Below are 21,910 nucleotides of genomic sequence, written 5' to 3' on the forward strand. Positions count from 1 at the left end.
ACCTTCTCCGAATCACTGATGCTGAAGGAGCTGAAATTGAAGAGTTCTATGAAGACATACAACAACTCCTAGCACTAATGCAAATAAAAGATGTCCTTTTCATCATAGGGGGTTGGAATGCAAATGTAGGAACTCAAGACATATGGGAAATAACAAGAAAATTTGACCTTGGAAAATAAAATGAAGCAGGACAAAGGCTAAAAGAGTTTTGTTAAGATAGCACACTGTTCAAAAAACTCCTTTTGAACAATACAAGAGATGACTCTACCCATGGACATCATCAGATTGTTTATATTCTTTGTAGCCGAAGATGGAGAAACCCTATACAGCCAGCAAAAACAAGACCTGGAGCTGACTGTAGCTCAGATCACCAGATCCTTATTCAAAAACTCAGGCTTCAGTTGAAGAAAGTAGGGAAAACCACAAGGCCATCAGGTATGACCTAAATCAAATTTCTATGATTATACAGTGGAGGCGATGAATAGATTCAAGGGATTAGATCTGGTAGACAGAGAGCCTGAAGAACTATGGGTGGAAGTTTGTAACACTGTACAGGAGGAAGTGACCAAAACCACCCCAAAGAAAAAGAAATGCAAGAAGGAAAAGTGGTTGTCTGAGGAGGCTTACAAATAGCTGAGGAAAGAAGAGAAGTTAAAGGCAAGAGTGAAAGGGAAAGATATACCCAACTGAATGCAGAGTTCCCGAGAACAGGAAGGAGAGATAAGAAATTAGCTAAGCAAAGAAATAGAGGAAAACAATAGAACAGGAAACACTAGCGATCTCTTCAAGAAAACTAGAGATATCAAAGGAACATTTCGTCCAAGAATGGGCACAAGGGACAGAAATGGAAAGGCTGTAACAGAAGCAGAAGAGATAAAGATGAGGTCGGAAGAATACACAGAAGAAATACAACTATACAAAAAGTCTTAATGACCCAGATAACAATTATGGTATGGTCACTCACATAAAACCAGACATCCTAGAGTGTGAAGTCAAGTGGGCCTTAGGAAGCATTACTATGAACAAAGCTAATGGAGGTGATGGAATTCCAGTTGACTTATTTAATATCCTAAAAAATGATGCTGCTAAAGTACTATATTAAATATGCCAGAAAATTTGGAAAACTCAGCAGTGGCCACAGGTTTGGAAAAAGTGAGTTGTCATTCCAATCCCAAAGGGCAATGCTAAACAATGTTCAAACTACTGTACAATCGTGATTATTCACAAGTTAGTAAAGTAATGCTCAAAAACTTTCCAGTTAGGCTGCAGCAGTACATGAATTGAGAACTTCCAGATGTAAAAGCCTGGTTTCAAAGAGGGCAGAGGGACCAGAAATCAAATTGCCAACATTTGTTGGATCATGGTGAAAGCTAAGGAGTTCCAAAAAAACATATACTTTTACTTCATTAACTACACTAAAGCTTTTGACCGTGTGGATCACAACAAACTGTGGAAAATTATTAAAGAGATGGGAGTACCAGAGCACCTAACATGTCTCCTGAGAAACCTGTATGCAGGTCAAGAAGCAACAATTATAACTGGACACAAAACAACAGACTGGTTTAAAATTGGGAAAGGAGTATGTCAAGGTTATATACTGTCACCCTGCTTATGTAACTTATATTCAGAATATATCATGCAAAATGCTGGCCTGGATTAATCACAAGCTGGAATCAGAATTGCCAGGAGAAATATCAACAACCTCAGACATGCAGATGATACCACTCTAATGGTAAAAAGTGAAGAGGACCTAGAGAGCCTCTTGATGAAGGTGAGGGAGGAGAGTGTAAAAGCTGGCTTGAAACTAAACATTCAAAAAACTAAGATCATAGCATCCTGTCCCATCACTTTATGGCAAATAGATGGGGAAAAAGTAGAAACAGTGACAGATTTTATTTTCTTCGACTTAAAAATCACTGTGGATGATGACTGCAGCCATGCAATTAAAAGACACTTGCTCCTTGAAAGGAAAGCTATGACAACGTGGACAGTGTATTCAAAAGCAGAGACATTTCTTTGTTGGCAAAGGTCCAATAGTCAAAGTTGTGATTTTTGTCAGTAGTCATATACAGATGTGAGAGTTGGACCATAAACAAGGCTGAGCGCTAAAGAGCTGATTCTTTTCAAGCGTGGTACTGGTGAAGACTTAAGAGTCCCTTGGAATCCAAGGAGATCAAACCAGTCAGTCCTAAAGGAAATCAACTCTAAATCAGTCCATTGGAAGGACTGATGCCGAAGCTCCAACAGTTTGGCCACTGATGCTAAGAGCCGATTCACTGGAAAAAACTCTGATGCTGTGAAAGATTGAAGGCAGGAGGAGAAAGGGGCCACAGAGGATGAGATGTTTGAATGGCATCACTGACTCAATGGACATGAATTTGAGCCAACTCCAGAAGATAGTAGAGGGTGAGATGGCTGGTGTGCTGCAGTCCATGGTGTCACAAGTCAGACTCGACTCAGTGAGTGAGCAGCAACAAGTACCATTGCTGATTTGGGAAAGGTTGTAGCAGTTACCCCCTCATCATTAGGCCTATGAAACTCTGCCTGAAGCAGAGCAGCAAACAGGCTCTCATAATTTCTGGAAATGTCTTCCCAAAAGTTTGCAACCACTTAGTGATTTAGTCACAAACCTAAGAAATCCCTTCCATTTGATAATAATAGAATTGCAACACCGGAGAAGGCAATGGTAGCCCACTCCAGTACTCTTGCCTGGAAAATCCCATGGATGGAGGAGCCTGGTAGGCTGCAGTCCATGGGGTCGCTAAGAGTCGGACATGACTGAGCGACTTCACTTTCACTTTTCACTTTCATGCATTGGAGAAGGAAATGGCAACCCACTCCAGTATTCTTGCCTGGAGAATCCCAGGGACGGTGGAGCCTGATGGGCTGCCGTCTATGGGATCACACAGAGTCGGACACGAATGAATCGACTTAGCAGTAGCAGCAGCAGAATTGCAACACATCCCTCTATCATTGGCTTCCTGGGTAGCTCAGTGGTAAAGCATCCGCCTTCCAATGCAGGAGTCGCAGGAACCTGGGGTTCGATGATCCCTGTGTTGGGAAGATCCCCTGGTGGAGGAAATGGCAACCCACTCCAGTATTCTTGCTTGGATAATCCCATGAACAGAGGAGCTTGGCAGGCTATAGTCCAAAGGGGTGCAAAGAATTAGACACAACTGAGCACAGTTGCACATGCCCACCCTCCATCGTTAATTTGATGAATCCATGCCAGTAACAATACCCCAATCTCCTGTTGGTGAATGTGCATTGTTTAAATAAAATACCCTCAATATCCAGTCATTACCTGATTTTAGCCTCTAATTTCATGGAAAGTTTTTAAAGTAATCAATGACTTGAGTCATTTGCAAGGGAGTGTAAAATTTCTTGAAGAAGCCACAGAGATTCAAGAAGGTTTTCAAGTGAAGAAAAGTAAAATCTTACAGATTTTCCCACAATACTACTATTAAAGGCTGGACTTTCTTCTCTTTATCCATGTACTCCATTCCTCTGCTTCCAGATCTATTTTCTCTATTTCCTGTCAGTGGTAAGACTTATCTCACTTCATATGTTTCAAAGAGTTCACCATGTCACACCACCAATGGGTAGCTGACCATTTTGGAATCAAAGTCTCATTGTATTTTTCCACTAACTCCTTTTACATCGGAAAACAAAACTCCTTATTAAAAGACACTTGCTCCTTGGAAGAAAAGTTATGACCAACATTGACAACATATTGAAAAGCTGAGACATTACTTTGCCAACAAAGGTCCATCTTGTCAAAGCTATGGTTTTTCCAGTATTCATGTATGGATGTGAAAGTTGGACTATAAAGAAAGCTAAGCACCAAAGAATTGATGCTTTTGAACTGTGGTGTGGGAGGAGACTCTTGAGAGTCCCTTGGAGTGCAAGGAGATTCAACTAGTCCATCCTAGAAAAAAAATCAGTTCTGAATATTCATTGGAAGGACTGATACTGAAGCTGAAACTCCAATACTTCAGCCACCTGATGAGACGAACTGACTCATTTGAAAAGACTCTGATGAAGGGAAAGATTGAAGCTGGGAGAAGAAGGGGATGACAAAGGATGAGATGGTTGGATGGCATCACCAATTCAATGGACATGAGTTTGAGTAAACTTGGAGTTGGTGATGGATAGGGAGGCCTGGTGTGCTGCAGTCCATGGGGTCACAAAGAATCAGACACAACTGAGCGACTGAACTGAAGCATTACTATTTGGGGGACTTAAATACAAACCTGCCCACAAAACCAACTGGAACTCACACGAATGATTGTCAAATCATATTCACAAGTCAGAAATATTGTCTAGTATGAAGTTTTATAATTTCAAGAATACAACAATGAGGCCTTGTGAAGTGGGGAAAAATTAGGGTCTCGTGTAGAAGTTTGGGTCCTTTTTTGGACATTGAATGTGCCCTGCCCCATACTTCTAGATTTAGTTTCTAAGTAAATTGTTAATTGCCTTACTTTTACAGATGGACTTTTCTTAACCACAAAACATCTCTTTTTTTTATACTTAGAGAGTGGCATAGCTAACATGACATTTTCCTTGGGATCATGACCTTAAATTTATGGATTCCTGGTTTATTACAAGCAATTCTGGACAGCTCTGACAATATGCTAAAAGTATTTTATATACAAGGATTCTCATGCTACCAAAAAGTAGTTTATTCTGAAGAATCACTGAGTTATTATGTTTACAGAGAGATTAGACCAAAATGCCTGCCTTTTTTGTATCCCAAAAGTTTCTCTCCACACCTGCCCCCGTCAGGAGAGAGAATGGATTCAGAGGTGCCATCCTCCTCCTATTACTACATCTTCTGTACATGGACTTCTCTCACAGAAGCAATGTTTTTAAAGTTGAATATTTCATTGCTACTTATTTTTCTCATATGTTGAAAATTGCTTCATTTTATATTGACTAGAAATCACATATTCCTTCTTTAACATGATTTGTAATGAAGCTGAAAATCCATTTGATTTCACCCAAGAAACTTCTCTTTAATCCCTGTCCTCATCTAGAAATCTACTGTTACTACTACAGTTAAGGCTTCCATGAATTCATACCTGGCTTCCGTTTTAAACTTAACATCTTCAGTCTTTCCTTCACTGGAGTGCAATTCTGATTATTTTAAAATGGCAATCTGATTGCTGAGCCCAGGTTCAACATCATTTATGCTCTGCCCATTTCATAAACACAAACATTCATGGATTTTATTTCTTCTCCAAGATACATTAAACGATCACCTTTACAAAAGATGCTGTGCTGTGTCTTAAAGAGGCTTCATTATTTCATACATTCAGTTCTTCAAATATTTTGTTCTTTAGTCATCAGCCAAAATTTTATCTACCAACCATGACTTACTTGGCACAACTACAGCCCTGGTTTCATGCATGCCACCACTAATTCTAGAACTGCTTTCATGCACCTGAATGCAGCTGACGAAAAACACACAACTGAATTATGCTGATCATCTCTAAAACTATGACCTTGAAAATTACCTGTGTCCTTCAAGCTGCCAAGTAATGCTATTATTCTTCCATAATCCCTCGCTCTCTTTCGCTCATATGAAATTAGATTATAGATTCCTTTCACATTTCAAATCCGTCCCCAATCTCATTGCCAGCTGATCTTGTTTCTTATGTCACTGAAAAAAAATTAAAGCAACCGCGAGGACAAGTTCAGACTCCCACTGCTGCATATACTTAATACCAGTCAGGATCTTTGCTTCCATAATACTTGTCTTGAATATTACTTGTCTTGCATAAACATATGCAGCGTTTCTCAACCTTGTTGGTATTGACGTATTGAGTCAGATACTGCAGGACCAGGGGGAGAATGGGAGCTGTCCTATGCATTATAGGATGTATGGGCATGCCTGGCCTCTCCTGTTTGAAGTCAAGGAGCTCCTTCGTCCCCATTCACCAACTGTGACAATCAGAAATGTCTCCAAACACTGAAAGTTTTTGCGAACTTTTCCCCTATTGAAAATCATTGCCAGAAAAGAAATATTCATGCCAATCACTGAGGTTAACCACTGAGGCCAACCTCTTTGCTTACTCATTAACTTTCTGGCTACACACAGATTCCTTTCAAGGAAAGCTTCTCTCTTACACAACTTATTCCTCTTTAATGGGTCATTTTCATAATCACATATATATATGTGTATATATATATACACACACTATTTTTCCCAGCTTAGAAAACAAAGTAAATCAATTAAAATAATTTGCATATCACATTTCCCTTGCCAGATACCCTGAGGGAACCTAATTCCTTTTTTTAACCAAAACTTAAGAATAATTTATACTCACTGTCTTCATGGCTGCTTATTTTATTCTCTCTTAAATCTCCTCCATACTAATTTTTGCCCCAGCCTAAACATTAAATATCTTTTCCACTGTTAATAGTTTCTTCTCTCTTTTCCTCACCTTACCTAATCTATTAGCAGTGTATGATAACCACCTTCTTCTTCATTTAGCTTCTCTATTTTCCTATTACTTCTTTAGTCTTTTTTTTTTTTTTAATTATCTCAGTCTTTCACTGGTTTCTCCTTTTCTAGACTTCTCAAGGGTATGCTCTAGGTATCAGCACCTGATTTTTTCCCCCTCATCTTTCTTTGCACTTACTTCCTTGGTGATCTCATTCCATCTCATGGCTTTATGTGCAATCTAAATGCTAATGATTCCCAAATCTGTATTTCTATGCCATATTTCTATCCTGAATTCCACATTCATAAACTCAATTACTTTTTTTTTTAACATTTCTGCTTGAATGTTGTGACTATAATAGGTCTATTTCTCCTGAAATCCATTCCTCACTCTCCCTTATTCAGTTCAGAGCACACTGGACCTGACACCTGTAGTTTGTATACATCAGAAATTCCTGAAAGCTGGCTTCCGAGTGGAATCAAACCACAGGAGACACACGTAGAAAGACGAAAAGCAGGAGAAAAGGAAGGATATAATTATTCTCCTGTTTTGGTGTTCTCTCTCATAACAGCTATATTTCTTCCATGGCTCCAGCTCCTCTAACACAGGTCCACTGTGCTTCTAGTTTCCATCAGCAACCCATTCTCCTTAGCTCCAGTAATGCAGTTACCTCTGTCCCTCCATCCAAGTGGTAGACGCCTCCTCTTGCTGCTAATTGTGAGTTGCCACACCATCTCCTAACTGGCTTTTTAAAAGTTATCTGGATTACCAATTACCTATGCTAATTCTCTTTGTTTTAAATTCTCAGTGACTTTCTTTACTTGGTCGGGCTCTCATCACTGCAGCTATCTAGTAGACATGTCATAATAAACATTTCTCAAAATAAATCACTGATCTTCATTTCTCTGGCCCAGCCATACCTGTCCACGCATCTCCTTCAAATCTAACAACTTGGGATTACTCAAGATGGACTCTTATAACAAATAACTCTAATTTTTATTTTTGCCAAAGGAAGAACAGTTGAAAATGGCTTGTGTGACTTCCATCCACATTTTACTGGCCAGAACATGCTCAGTGACCCTGAACATAACTGCATGCATCATTGTCATTTCATTTTACCATTAGCCAAGCCAAAGACCTAAGAGAAGATCTTTCACTCTCCTTAACACACCACCTCCCTAGTTACAAATTTGATTCAGCCTACCTGTGTAAACAGCTTTGACTTCCATATAATTATCACTTAGATCACTGGTAAAGACTTTTATTTGACTTCCTTAGCTGCAGGGTCAAACATCTCTGATCCATTGTTTACATGTTATATAAATTATATTGAATATTACAATCTCATTATATCAATTCCCTTCTTTAAAAAAAAAAATGGCTTATTTTGCTCCCACTGAAAGCTCAAATTTCTTTAACTGTAACATTTTATATGAATTGGTTTCTTTTCTATGTCCTTATCTTCATCTTTCATTTATTTCTGAGCCCCTGCCTCATGCAGCATAAATTTACTTAGTTCAGCTTATATTTACTTCCTTATTGATCAAGTACATGGTGCTTGCTATGCTCTCTCAAAACTCCCCATATTTTAAATTTAACATTAATTACCAGGCTTTATTTTATTTGCTTACATTACTTTTCATCTATATTCACTTCAAGCACCGGGCTCTTTGAAGACATGCTTTGTTCAATGCTATATAAATAAAGCTCAGGAAAAGAATATTTAAAAGTAATTTAATAACTTTGCTTTCAATTAACTATGTATCTATCAATTGAAAGTGTTTGTTTCTCCTTTTCTATAAAACCAAAACTACATTTCCCATTTTTAACTTTATGATTATTACATAATGTAGTGTATTTTCCACATCTAATACACTGTTTACATTAAATATTCATAATATTATAGTAGATATTACACATTTAATTCTACAATCAGTTACAGGGTCAGTTTTATCCTTTTCATTGTACTTGACTAAAGAGATTGACAAGAGTTAGAAAACATGTACTTGAAACCAATAATGAGCATACTGTGAAGGATGTCAAAATCTAAAAATATCATGAGATAACTTAGGGGATGAAAAATTGCTGTCTTTTTTATTTAGTAGGTTAGTTGAGAAGGTAAAATCATCCACTGAGCATGCACTTTGGTTCAAATATATTTTTCTAAATCATCTTCTCAAACATATAATATATACACACACAAACACACACAAAGTAAGGCTTATTAAAACAAACATTTGAATTGAGGTTCGACATTAAATGAAATCAACATTCTCTTTTAAACATGCATTACTAAATATTTGTGTTTTCTGAAAATACATTCTTAATTACATATGTATGAAATGGTATGCTGCAATATGATTTGAAAATAAATTGGCAAAAACATAAAAAGAATACATGAAGGAAATATGGCAAAACCATGGTAAATGTTGAATTTAAGTCATGGTCATATGGAATTTAATAATAATTTAGTATTTGTATGAAAATATTATAACAAAAATAATGCAAAAACAAATATATACAACTTTTATTTTTTTAGGAGTCTGTAAGGTGTCTATATATATGTGTGTGTGTATATATATATATATTTCATATAGTATTATATTTGATCAGAACCTCGTAGTGACGCTTTCAAAGGCCCATTTGACTTTGCATTCCAGGATGTCTGGCTCTAGGTGAGTGATCACACCACTGGGGTTATCTGGGGCATGGAGATCTTTTTTGTATAGTTCTTCTGTGTATTCTTGCCACCTCTTCTTAATATTGTCTGCTTCTGTCAGGTCCATACCATTTCTGTCCTTTATTGTGTCCATCTTTGCATGAAATGTTCCCTGGTATCTCTAAATTTCTTGAAGAGATCTCTGGTCTTTCCCATTCTACTGTTTTCCTCTATTTCTTTGCACTGATCACTGAGGAAGGCTTTCTTATCTCTGTGCTATTCTTTGGAACTCTGCATTCAAATGGGTATATCTTTCCTATTCTCCTTTGCCTTTAGCGTCTCTTCTTTTCTCAGCTATTTGTAAGACCTCTTCAGACAACCATTTTGCCTTTTTGCATCTCTTTTTTTGTGGGGATGGTATTGATCACTGCCTCCTATACAATGTCAAGAACCTCTGTCCATAGTTCTTCAGGCACTCTATCAGATCTAATCCCTTGAATCTATTTGTCACTTCCACTGTATAATTGTAAGGGATTTGACTTAGGTCATACCTGAATGGTCTACTGGTTTTCCCTACTTCTTTCAATTTAAGTCTGAATTTTATAATAAGGAATTCATGATTTGAGCCAGAGTTAGTTCCCAGTCTTGACTTTTCTGACTGTATAGAGCTTCTCCATCTTTGGCTAAAAAAATATACTCAATCTGATTTTGGCATTGACCATCTGGTGATGTCCATGTGTAGAGTCTTCTCTTTTGTTGTTGGAAAAGGGTGTTTGCTATGACCAGGGCATTCTCCTGGCAAAACCCTGTTAGCCTTTGCTCTGCTTCATTTTGTACTCCAAGGCTAAATTTACCTGTTATTCCAGGTATCTCTTGATTTCCTACTTTTGCATTCCAGTCCCCTATAATGAAAAGGACATCTTTATTTGGTGTTAGTTCTAGAAGGTCTTGTAGGTCTTCATAGAACTGTTCAACTTCAGCTTCTTCAAGATTACTGGTTGGGTCACAGAATTGGATTACTATGATATTGAATGGTTTGTCTTGGAAATGAACAAAGATCATTCTGTCATTATTGAGATTGCACCCAGGTACTGCATCTCAGACTCTTTTGTTGACTATGATGGCTACTCCATTTCTTCTAAGGGATTCTTGCCCACAGTAGTAGATATAATGGTCATCTGAGTTAAATTCCCCTATTCCAGTCCATTTTAGTTCACTGATTTCTAAAATGTCGATGTTTACTCTTGCCATCTGCTGTTTGACCACTTCTAATTTACCTTGATTCATGGACCTAACATTCCAGGTTCCTATACAATATTGTTTTTTACAGAATCATACTTTACTTCCATAACCAGTCACATCTACAACTGGATGTTGTTTTTGCTTTGGCTCCATCTCTTCATTCTTTCTGGTGTTATTTCTCCACTCTTCTCTAGTAGCATATGAGGCACTTACAGACCTGTGGAGTTCATCTTTCAGTGTCCTATATTTTTGCCTTTTCATACTGTTCATGGGGTTCTCATGGGAAGAATACTGAAATGGTTTCCCAGTGCCTTCTCCAGTGGGCCAAGTTTTGTCAGAATTCTCCACCATGACCTATCCTTCTTGGGTGAACCTACATGGCATGGCTCATAGTTTCATTGAGTTAGACAAGACTGTGGCCATGTGATCAGTTTGATTAGTTTTCTGTGACTGTGGTTTTCATTCTGTCTGCCCTCTGATGGATAAGGATAATCCATTATGGAAGCTTCCTGATGGGAGAGACTGACTGTGGGGGAAACTAGGTCTTATTCTGGTGGACTGAGCCATGCTCAGTAAATCTTTAATCCAATTTTCTATTGATGGGTGGGGCTGTGTTCCCTCCTTGTTGTTTGATGTGAGACCAAATTATGGCAGAGGTAATGAAAACAATGGTGACCTCCTTCAAGAGGTCCCGTGCGTACACTGCCACACTCAGTGCCCCCAACCCTGTAGCAGGCCCCTGCCAACCCAGGAACAAAACTAGTGGAGGTGATGAAAAGTCAGTTGAGCTATTTCAAATCGTAAAATATGCTGCTGTTAAAGTGCTACACTCAATATGCCAGTGAATTTGGAAAACACAGCAGTGGCCAACAGGACTGGAAAAAGTCAGTTTTCATTCCAATCCCAAAGAAAGGCAAAGCCAAAGAATGTTCAAGCTACCACACAATTGGACTTATTTCACACACTAGTAAAGTAATGCTCAAAATTCTCCAAGTCAGTCTTCAACAGTACATGAACTGTGAACATCCAGATGTTCAATCTGGATTTAGAAAAGACAGAGAAACCAGAGATCACTTTGTGGACATCTGTTGGATCATCGAAAAAGCAAGAGAGTGTCAGAAAAATATCTACTTCTGCATTATTGACTGCACCAAAGCCATTAACTATGTGTATCACAACACACTGTGGAAAATGCTTAAAGAGATGGGAATACCACACCACCTGACCTGCCTCCTAAGAAATCTGTATGCAGGTCAAGAAGCAACAGTTCTGAAAGCAACTCAAAATGGAACAACAAAATGGTTCCAAATAAGGAAAGTTGTACATCAAGGCTATATATAGTCACCCTGATTATTTAACTTATATGCAGAGTACATCATGCAAAATGATGGGCTGAATGAAGCACAAGCTGGAATCAAGATTGCCCGAAGAAATATCAGTAATCTCAGATATGCAGATGACACCACCCTTATGGCAGAAAGAGAAGAACTAAAGAGACTCTTGATGAAAGTGAAAGAGGATACTGAAAAGTACACTTAAAACTCAACATTCAGGAAATTAAGATCATGGCATCCAATCCCATCACTTCATGGCAAATAGATGGGGAAACAATGAAAACAGTGAGAGACTTTATTTTGGGGGGTCAAAAATCACTGCAGATGGTGACTGCAGCCATAAAATTAAAAGACACTTGCTCCTTGGAAGGAAAGTTATGACCAACCTAGACAGCTTATTAAAAAGCAGAGACATTACTTTGCCAACAAAGGTCCATCTAGTCAAAGCTATGGTTTTTCCAATAGTCAATTATGGACGTGAGAGTTGGACTATAAAGATAACTGATCACTGAAGAATTGATGTTTTTGAACAGTTGTGTTGGAGAAGACTCTTGAGAGTCCCTTGGACTTCAAGGAGATCTAACCAGTTAATCCTAAAGGAAATCAGTCCTGAATATTTTTGGTAAGATTGATGCTGAAGCTGAAACTCCAACACTTTGGCCACCTGATGTGAAGAACTGACTCACTGGAAAAGATCCTGATGCTGGGAAAGAATGAAGGCAGAAGGAGAAGGGGACAACAGAGGATGAGATGGTTGGATGGCATCACCAACTCGACAGACATGAGTTTGAGCAAGCTCTGGGTGTTGGTGATGGGCAGGAAGGCCTGGCATGCTGCAGTCCATGGGGTTGTAGAAAGTCAGACATGACTGAGCGACTGAATGGAACTTATCAGAACCAAAGACTTTGGAACATTTGATGAAATAAAATTAAGTCTAGAATCTTACAAGGAGTTAATTCAAGGCATTAAAGACACATATTAAACATATATTATATTTAATGAATAATTCCCCTGAGTGATGTTTAGTTACATTTTTAATTACATCATATATTTTCTTTGTTAACCTTAACACTAATATTAAGCTTATACAAATACAAATGCACAGTATCTCTGAATATATAACTTGAACTGTGTGTGTGTATGAACCACATGATTAAAAAATAAAGGATCAATACATATTGCTGACTTACACATTGATTATTCACCTGAAAATTTATTTTTGTTTTACATCTACCTCCACCACAATCAATTGGTATATACAAAGTTTAAAAATATATTATTAAAGTGCAATTTTAATGTGCATAGTCACAAATAATTATAATGCAGGCAGTTCTTAACTTTACAAAAATTAAATATAAGTGAACAAATGGCAACCCACTCCAGTACTCTTGCCTGGAAAATCCCATGGATGGAGGAGCCTGGTAGGCTGCAGTCCATGGGGTCACTAAGAGTCGGACACAATTGAGCAACTTCACTTTCACTTTTCACTTTTATGAATTGGAGAAGGAAATGGCAACCGACTCCAGTGTTCTTGTCTGGAAAATCCCAGGGAGGTGGAGCCTGATGGGCTGCCGTCTATGGGGTCGCAAAGAGTCGGACACAACTGAAGCAACTTAGCAGCAGCAGCAGTGAACAAAAGATATTCAACTTAAATTATCTGGGCTTAGCTATCTTCATTTTTTATAGGCTTAGGACTTCAAGTTTTATTTTTTACTATGTAATATGATGAATTGGCCTCAGGAGATCCTTGTTTATGATTAATTTGTTCCATTACATCTTTTGGGGCATAAAAAGTGTGTTTTTTATGATTTCCTGGACTAAAAGTTACCTATTTACATAGTGAAGTGTCTGGCTACATAAAATTTTGCCTGTAGTCAATATACTTTTGCTTTATGTTGCAATGTGTGGCAAGTTATCTTACTTCATTGCATTTTATTTCTATTACCTAATATTTGATTAAAACATAACTTATGAGACATTAATAGAATGAATGCATGTGAATACAGCCTTATTTAAAAACCGGATCATTATGAGTGATTTTGCAGCTATTTTTCATCCATTATCTGCCATACAGATGCAGTTATAATTTTGCATTTTTGCTTAGAATTTCCTTGGTTTCTTATCAGATAGCATCTGGTTAAAAGTCTATTTCTGGATCCAGACAGTCTGTATTTGGATCTTGCTTCCTTCTTTTCACAGTCCTTTTTGAGTCTATTAGTAATCTCTTTCCCTCGTTCCTTCTGGAAATTTAAGCAATTTTGGAAAGAGTGGAAAAAAGTGAAATGATGAAACACAGTGCTTCCACATTACAAATTTCTCCCACAAGCTCCTTCAGCAAAATGAGAAATCTTCTGTTGTAAAGGACATTTAACTAGAAAATAACTAAGTGGGACCAATACTGAACACCATGTTACACAAAGGAAGAGCATAGGTGAACTAGCTTATTCTATTAATATCAGTAATCTCAGGAAAAGATGATTAATCTTAGATCAATGTATGCTAAGTTGCTTCAGTCGTGTCCAACTTTGCAACACTTTGGAGTGTAGCCTGTCAGGCTTCTCTGTCCATGGGGTTCTCCAGGCAAGAATACTGGAATGGATTGCCATGGCCTCCTCCAGGGGATCTTTCTGACCCAGGGATCGAACATGTGTCTCTTATGTCTCCTGCATTGGCAGGAGACATTCTTTACAACCAGTGCCACCTGGGAAGCCCCTTAGAATAGGTATGGGTAAAATACTGAGGGCCATGGAAGAAAAGAACTTGTGTATGGCTGCTTATTCAATAGGCTACATTTAAAGAGCAGCACCTGACCTAGCAATGGGCACAGGTTCTCCACAAATGGAGACTCAAACGTGAAACTGAAAGACTGGCAAGATCTTACTGGTGTTTTCAGTTAATAATAATAATAATAAAAAGGCAAGCCCCAAACCATCAGAAATATAAAAGCATAAATGAAGAAGGCCCCATGTTTGTCTTATCCACAAGGCATTTCATAGATGATACCTGAAAAACTAGGAAAAAAAATTTCAAAGTGTGAAAAGCTGTAATGGAGATATTTTGAATAAACACTGTTAGTGATTATCTTGGAAGAAACCAGAGAAGGCAAATTGCCCTTATGGATAAAATCTGACAGAGACAGAATTTGCTACAGCTGTCATAATTTTCAAAGCACCTAGTCAACAAGCCAATTCTCATGAGATGTATTGATCTTACCATTTATCTAATTAATGCTATTCATCCTAAAACAGGTCACCTGTTCCTCCCATTACATCCATGCAATATTCACTCAGAGGTCTATCCATTGCAATACTTGCTACTAGGTAATTCTTTTTTTCTGAAAATCAGCTAGAGTGTTTTTTGTGTGCTAACTTAGTGATGCCATTTTAGATTAATTGGAGGATAAATCCAGATGGTCCAACATCCATTTACCATGAACTCTGAACACAGAAAGTATATGTAGTATTGTGAATGCTAAATTAACAAGGGAAGAAAAATCTCCTACACTAAACAGATTTATAAGCAACAAAGTAAAAGTTTTCATTGAGTTACACTCATCTTAACAAATACTTGTGACACTTTTTAAATAAATAGAAAGCTTAACAATGAGAAAAAGGTTATCTAAACAGAAAATAAAATGTACTGATATCAGATCTTTTATCACTAACATTAGATACCAGTTGACCAAGAAATAGAATCTATATAGGTATAGAAGAGCTCTCCTTTACTAGAATTCTTTAAGGAAGAATGGATAATGTCTTTAGCTAATCAATCAATTTTCATAAATCTTAAAAATAACCAAGTTAATTCCCAGACTTCTGAAAAAAATACTTGAGATGTTCTTTAGCAAAATGAAAATCTGAGATGTAAATGTTTATAATATGTTGTCCAAGAAACAGAACTTATCCAGAGGTAAAAACAGAAAGAAAAGAAATACAATTATTTATAAAAAGAAAATAAATGTCTATGGTGACCACTATGTGGTAGGCTGAAAGAGTATTTCAGAATTAGAGACAAAGACTTCCCTTCAACAAATAATTTCATAAATTGTGTCATTAAGGATACAGATAATCCTAAGATCTTATAGCCACACTATACCCTCCATCATTAAGAACATATAGAAATCAAGAAACACTGGGGAAAAGCCATGAATAAATTTGTATTGGAAATCATCCTATTGGTTTTGGTAAAGTTGTCCAGCCTAGTTTACCAGGTGTTCCTCATGTACTCTCCTGAATTGCCCTCCTAGAGTAATTTACCATCTGCTGCCTTTCCAATAAATGTTAATTCAGTCAATTAGTATTTATACCACCTGTAAGCCTGAGAACCTCTTTCCCTCCTGTTCATCAGCACGTTGAGCAAAACCTAATCTCAAGTTTGTGGTTAATACATTAAGTGAATGAATAAATGGACAAATGTATGCATTTTTACTCTCTTTTTCAGATGTTAGCTCTGAAAGGGAGTTAGTTATATATCCATATAAAGAGTCAGTTCAGTTCAGTCGCTCAGTCGTGTCCGACTCTTTGCGACCCCATGAATCGCAGCACGCTAGGCCTCCCTGTCCATTACCAACTCCCGGAGTTCACTCAGACTCACGTCCATCGAGTCAGTGATGCCATCCAGCCATCTCATCCTCTGTCATCCCCTTCTCCTCCAAGAGCCGCTCATAGACACAACATGAGCACTTGTTAAACCTAATCTTTCGGCTTGGACCTACCAATCCTTTTTGTTTTTTAGCATTACACCTTTTGAGATCATGGTGCACAGAGAGGACCCAGTGCCGGCAGGCGCCTTCTGGGGGTCACACCGGCAAGTTAGGGGGAGGAGTAGAGCTGAAGGTGACTCTGTCTTGAAGAGGTATGTCAGCCCTATCCTGCCTGCCTGCCGCAGAGAAGAGACGCTGAGCAGCTCCAAGTTGAGGCCTGCTACCTCTTGTCCACCCACCTGGTGCCATTCCTGGAGCACCAGCATGCCCAGCCCTGCCCTCGTCCCCCATGGCACCAGTAGCCTCTCCCGGTCGCATCCCTTCCTGCCACTGTTGGCCGCTTCTCATGACCTGCCTGCATTCCCCTTGCTTCCTTGTCCTTGCCTTGGTCTTTTCCATCCAGGCTCTGCACCAGTGCTTGTAAGGTCACTGACTTACCTGGTTGGAATGCTGCTGAAGCGGTCCACCAGGCAGTGCAGGACGTCGTGGCTGCAGCAGCATGGGAAGGTGTGCCAGGTGCCCAGATCCGCATGTGAGGGGCCCCTCGGCCAGGTGCCTGGCAAGGAGGCCAGTGGCAGTCAATACAAGGCAACTTAAAGCTCTGACAGAAAATTTCCAAATTAAACGAAAAAAGTCCAAATCTGTCTTGGATGAGGTTAGGTAGAGGCTTTAATATCTCTTTCACTCTCCCGGAAGCCTACTTGCTTATTTCCTTTCCCGCTTTGTCTACAAAGATCTGTGCTGCACAGGGACTACCAGACCCGCTTCCTCCCTGAGCCTGGGCCGCACCTGGAGTCCAGGTGAGCCTGGCCATATTCTGCTCATCCTACCAGATTCTTGCCAATGTTGTTCAAGACGAAGGGTGAGTGGTCTTAAGTCCTGTATCTCCTTGCCCTGGTCGGCTGGGTTCACGGTCACACCACTCAGCACACATGACATTGGGCAGCGAATCCCCAATGTCCAGTTGACCCACTGCTCAGCCACGCTGCCCCAACCCCAGGAGCAGCCTCTCAAAAGTCAGGGTCTGCTTTCACTTGGATTGATTTCCAGAGTTTTAACAGGGTAAATCCTGGCGAGTATCAGGTCTTAGGAGGGAGAAGAGCCGAGATATAAGAGGAGTTGCCAGTAGGTACATCCTGACCAGTCCGAGGAACTGCAGTTGATCCTCATCTTCCAGCTGCCCTTTCACTTTGGATATCAAGGTCTTCACTTGGGAACCAGGGCAGAAGAACACCTTTGCTGGACCCCGTGCTCTGACCCGCATCCAGCGAGGTTCTGTTTCTCCTTTAAGAGCTTCTGGTAGAACCTGAGAGTCTTCCAGAAGTCTTTTAATCCCGAGCTGCTGCTCCAGCTTCTGTTGGAGAGAGGGTGGTGAGCCTACGATGCCTTGTCCTCTCGTGGGGCAGCGCTGCCTCTGGGAAACAGGTGAGCCAGGGAGACCTGGAGGCGGGGAGGCGTGGAGACTAGGGACGTTCCAGCGCAGAGGCAGCTTAGCCCCTCCTCTTACGTGAAGGCCAAAGAAGAACTGCGCACACAGGCGCAATGGCAAACGTCCCAGAAAACTGGAAAGAAGCCCATTCTATTAACCCACTGGGGGAAAAAAAAATGAGGCCAAATATCACGCTGTAACCAGAGGACCGTCACTTTTACTAACTGTCCTCCCAGATCACAGCCCCACCAGCCGAGCAGGAGGAGAGGTGGGCGGGGCGGGGTGGGACACACCCACCGCAGGGGCGTGTTCTGGCCTCGGAGGCCTGGCTCTTCTCGTTAGTTCTACTAGCACCACCACTGGAGTTCGACGGGGGACACCCCGAGTGGCGCAGACCCTGGCTGAGGCGCCAAGACCATCCCGCCGCGGAGCCCGCCCTACAGCGCCTCTCAAGCCCCTCTGCCCACTCAGGGCTTCCGTCTAGGGCACTGAAGACCAAGGGGGCTTTAATCCGGCCACCTATCCTCGAGGGAGGCGGGTAAGTGCCCAGGTGAGCCAGGTGAGCCAGGGTTCCTCAGTGCAGCTTCATTATGTCCAGCTTTACGACAGGTCCCAGCTGCTTCCTGGAGAACTTGTATCTTTAGAAGAGGGTGAATGTCAGAGCCTCCCAAGAAGGATGCACGAGCCTGCCTGGAGGGTCAGTGCCCCCATCCCAAAGCCTCTGCCCCGCTTCCCGTGTCCTGTGGAGAGGTCCTGGTCCTGGTTCTTCACTCACGTGGAGGGGAGTGTGGAATGAAGAAAGCCCTGGAAACAGGACCTGCTCCTTTAAAGCGGGGAGAGCGACAGCCTCGCCCACCCAACTGCTCCACGGAGGAGCCCATGGTGCCGGAGCAGGCAGAGGGCTCTGTGAGTTAGCCCTTGAGTGCCAATGGGTCGTCAGTTTCCTGCAGGAGGACGGGCCACAGTGAAGGGCAGCTGGGACCAGAAGAGGGGTAGACCCCTGCTCAGCAAGGTCTGGGGTGAGCAGAGGCCCAGACACTCCAGCAGAAACCACTTCCTGTTTGTTAACCAGGGTCAACGTAGCTTCCAGGCCCTGAATCAGACACACCCACAGGAGCATTACCCTGATAGCACAGAGTTTTTGGCGTTCATTTTTAGAAAGTCTAGTTAGATCAAGTCCAAACAACGCTTCTCCCAGTCTCATCATACTGCAACAATAGATTGTGTTTTGTTGAGTATTTCTGAACAGTTTGGTAGAGCTAAAAGTGCAGGTGGCATTTTTATTTAAACATCTAAAAAAGAAAGATGGTATAAAATTGGGCTTTATTAATTTGCTTCCGTCTTATCCATTAATCATCTTAATTCTTTTTGCTGACTTTGATAGTAACTAGTTTGACCACCTTCATCTGGTGAAAAACATAGCTCTTTTATTTCTCCAAATATTTAGGAACTCATTCTCCCTTATTGCCATAAATTCCAATATCTGAAAGTCATGCCTCTTCCTGTACTTATCAAGATGCTGGAAGATCAGTTATCACGTTTTCAATTGGAATAAATTAGCCTGCTTGAACCTGAACCCTCTTCCTTTAGCCAAGGCTACTCCTGTCTTTTAGGTATATTTTCTTTGAGGTCACTTTTCCTTTCCTTTTTTTTTTTTTTTAAAAACCAGGAAACATTGGTTTGAGAAACTCTAGCTTACCTTAATATGTAGTCTATACTTTAATATTCAGTAAGAAGGGTTTATGTGTTTGAAAAATTTCCATCAAAGGTTCTGGAATTTTCAAGTAATTTAGACATTGTTTCCCTCCTTAAGTGCATTGTGTAGTGTAAGACTTTAATTAGGCCATGACATAATCTAATACGAATATCTGCATGTTTAAATGGGACACAAATTTTAAGTGGACATATTTGATGGAGTCATTTAGATAATCTCTGAGACAGGAAAATCCAATATGTGGGGACTCAATCCACTTTGATAGAGAAGGGGTAATGATTAGACATCTGGTTAACTTTTAGAAAAGCATAGTTTTGTAATCTCAAACTTGTTTTCCCCTTGGAAAGAAAGATTACTTTTATTACCATGCAAATTTTGATTCACATCCCATTGTATTCTTAGATATTGGTCATCTTTAGAATTATCAAGTTATTTTACTTATTTCCTGCAATATGTCTTGCCTGTCCTTTGTCAATAATAAAATTATTGTACCTGACCTGCTTCTCATGTCATTGGATGATGGCTATTATCCTTTATGGATAATAATCTGTCCAAAAATGCTTTAACATTTTCACTGACATTCAGGAATATAATTTCATATTTTTTCATATTCATACCTGTGAGCAAGAAGAGGACCTTGACAAAGTTTTCAGGACTTTATAAAAAGGAACCCAGGGAAGATATTTGGAAGATTTTACAGTTGGATTTCAAGTGGAGTTAAGTAGGACCTTTCAGGGAAGAGAAATGATGGAGATTGGGAAATTTATGAGCTAGTAGTTAGAAATTGGTAAATAGAATGTGGTGAAGGTATAGAAGTGAGTTTTGATAAGGCATTGTTTGTTAAGTGAGCTGTTTACCTCGGTGAGTAGAATATTGCTTCAGATAAATTGATCTGCAAGGATTTCCTGAAGCAAGTGGTAAAGTTGTTCATTGATTTACAGTTTTATTTTTTCTGAGCAAAATATTCTGAAACAACCAACCAACTCATTTTGACTCAGTTTATTTGGTTCTTAGTTTTCAGAGCTGTGTTATATTAACACAGAACATTGAGTTTTAGCACCTGATCACCATTGTCTTTTCATACTGTTCATGGGGTTCTCCAGGTAAGACGACTGGAGTGGTTTGCCATTCCTTTCACCAGTGGACCACATTTTGTCAGAAGCAGGTAAATAAGCAGCAGTTAGAACTGGACAAGGAACAATGAAGTGATTCAAAAGGAGTATGTCAAGACTGTATATTGTCATTCTGTTTACTTAACTTTTATGCAGAGTACATCATGTGAAATGCTGGGCTGGACGAAGCCCAAGCTGGAATCAAGATTTCCAGGAGAAATATCTACAACTTGATATATGCAAATGATACCATTCTAATGGCCAAAAATACAGAGGAACTAAAGAGCCTTTTGATGAGGGTGAAAAAGGAGAGTGAAAAAGCTGGCTTGAAACAACATTAACAAAGGTCGTGGCATCTGGTCCCATCACTTCATGGCAAATAAATGGGGAAAAAGTGGAAACAGTGGCAAACGTTATTTTCTTGGGCTTCAGAATCAGGAGCAGTTCAGTGACTGCAGCCATGAAATTAAAAGACACTTGCTTCTTGGGAGGAAAACTTTGACAAACCTAGACAGCATCTTAAAAAGCAGAGGCATCTCTTTGCTGACAAAGGTCCGTATAGTCAAAGCTGTGGTTTTTCCAATATTCACGTACACTTATGAGAGTTGGACCATAAAGAAAGCTAAGCATTGAAGAGTTGATGTTTTGAATTGTGGTGCTGAAGAAGACCTGAGAGTCCTTTGGACAGTAAGGAGATCAAATGTGTCAATTCTAAAGTAAATCAACCTTGAATATTCATTGGAAGGACTGATGCTGAAGCTCCACTACTTAGGCCACCAATACAAAGAGTCAACTCATTTGAAAAGACCCTCATGCTGGGAAAGATTGAAGGCAAAAGGAGAAGGGGGTGACAGAGTATGAGGTTAGGTACCATCACTGACTCAAGGAGAAGAGCTTGAGCAAACTCTGGGAGATAGTGAAGGACAGGGAAGCCTGGCATGCCACATAGTTCATGGAGTTGAAAAGAGTTACACACTGCTTAGCAAATGAGCAACAACACCATTGTGTATGTGGTCTCAGTTTCTTTAGTTTGGTAAGAGATTGACAGATTTTTCCTCTAAAGTGCCAAATAGACAATGTTTTAGGCTCTGGAGGCTATACAATCTCTTGCAACAACTTAATTTTACTATTTTAGCCCCAAAAGCAGGCATAGACAATATGTAAATAAACATACCTGTGTTCCAAAAAAGATTTATTTAAAACATAAGCTAAAATGTATCATCGCCCCAAGACATCAAAATTTTATGGACAATTTTCATGATATATGCA

The sequence above is a fragment of the Bos mutus genome, chromosome 17 (genome assembly GCF_027580195.1).
Source record: "Bos mutus isolate GX-2022 chromosome 17, NWIPB_WYAK_1.1, whole genome shotgun sequence".
In the NCBI taxonomy this organism is placed as follows: Eukaryota; Metazoa; Chordata; class Mammalia; order Artiodactyla; family Bovidae; genus Bos; species Bos mutus.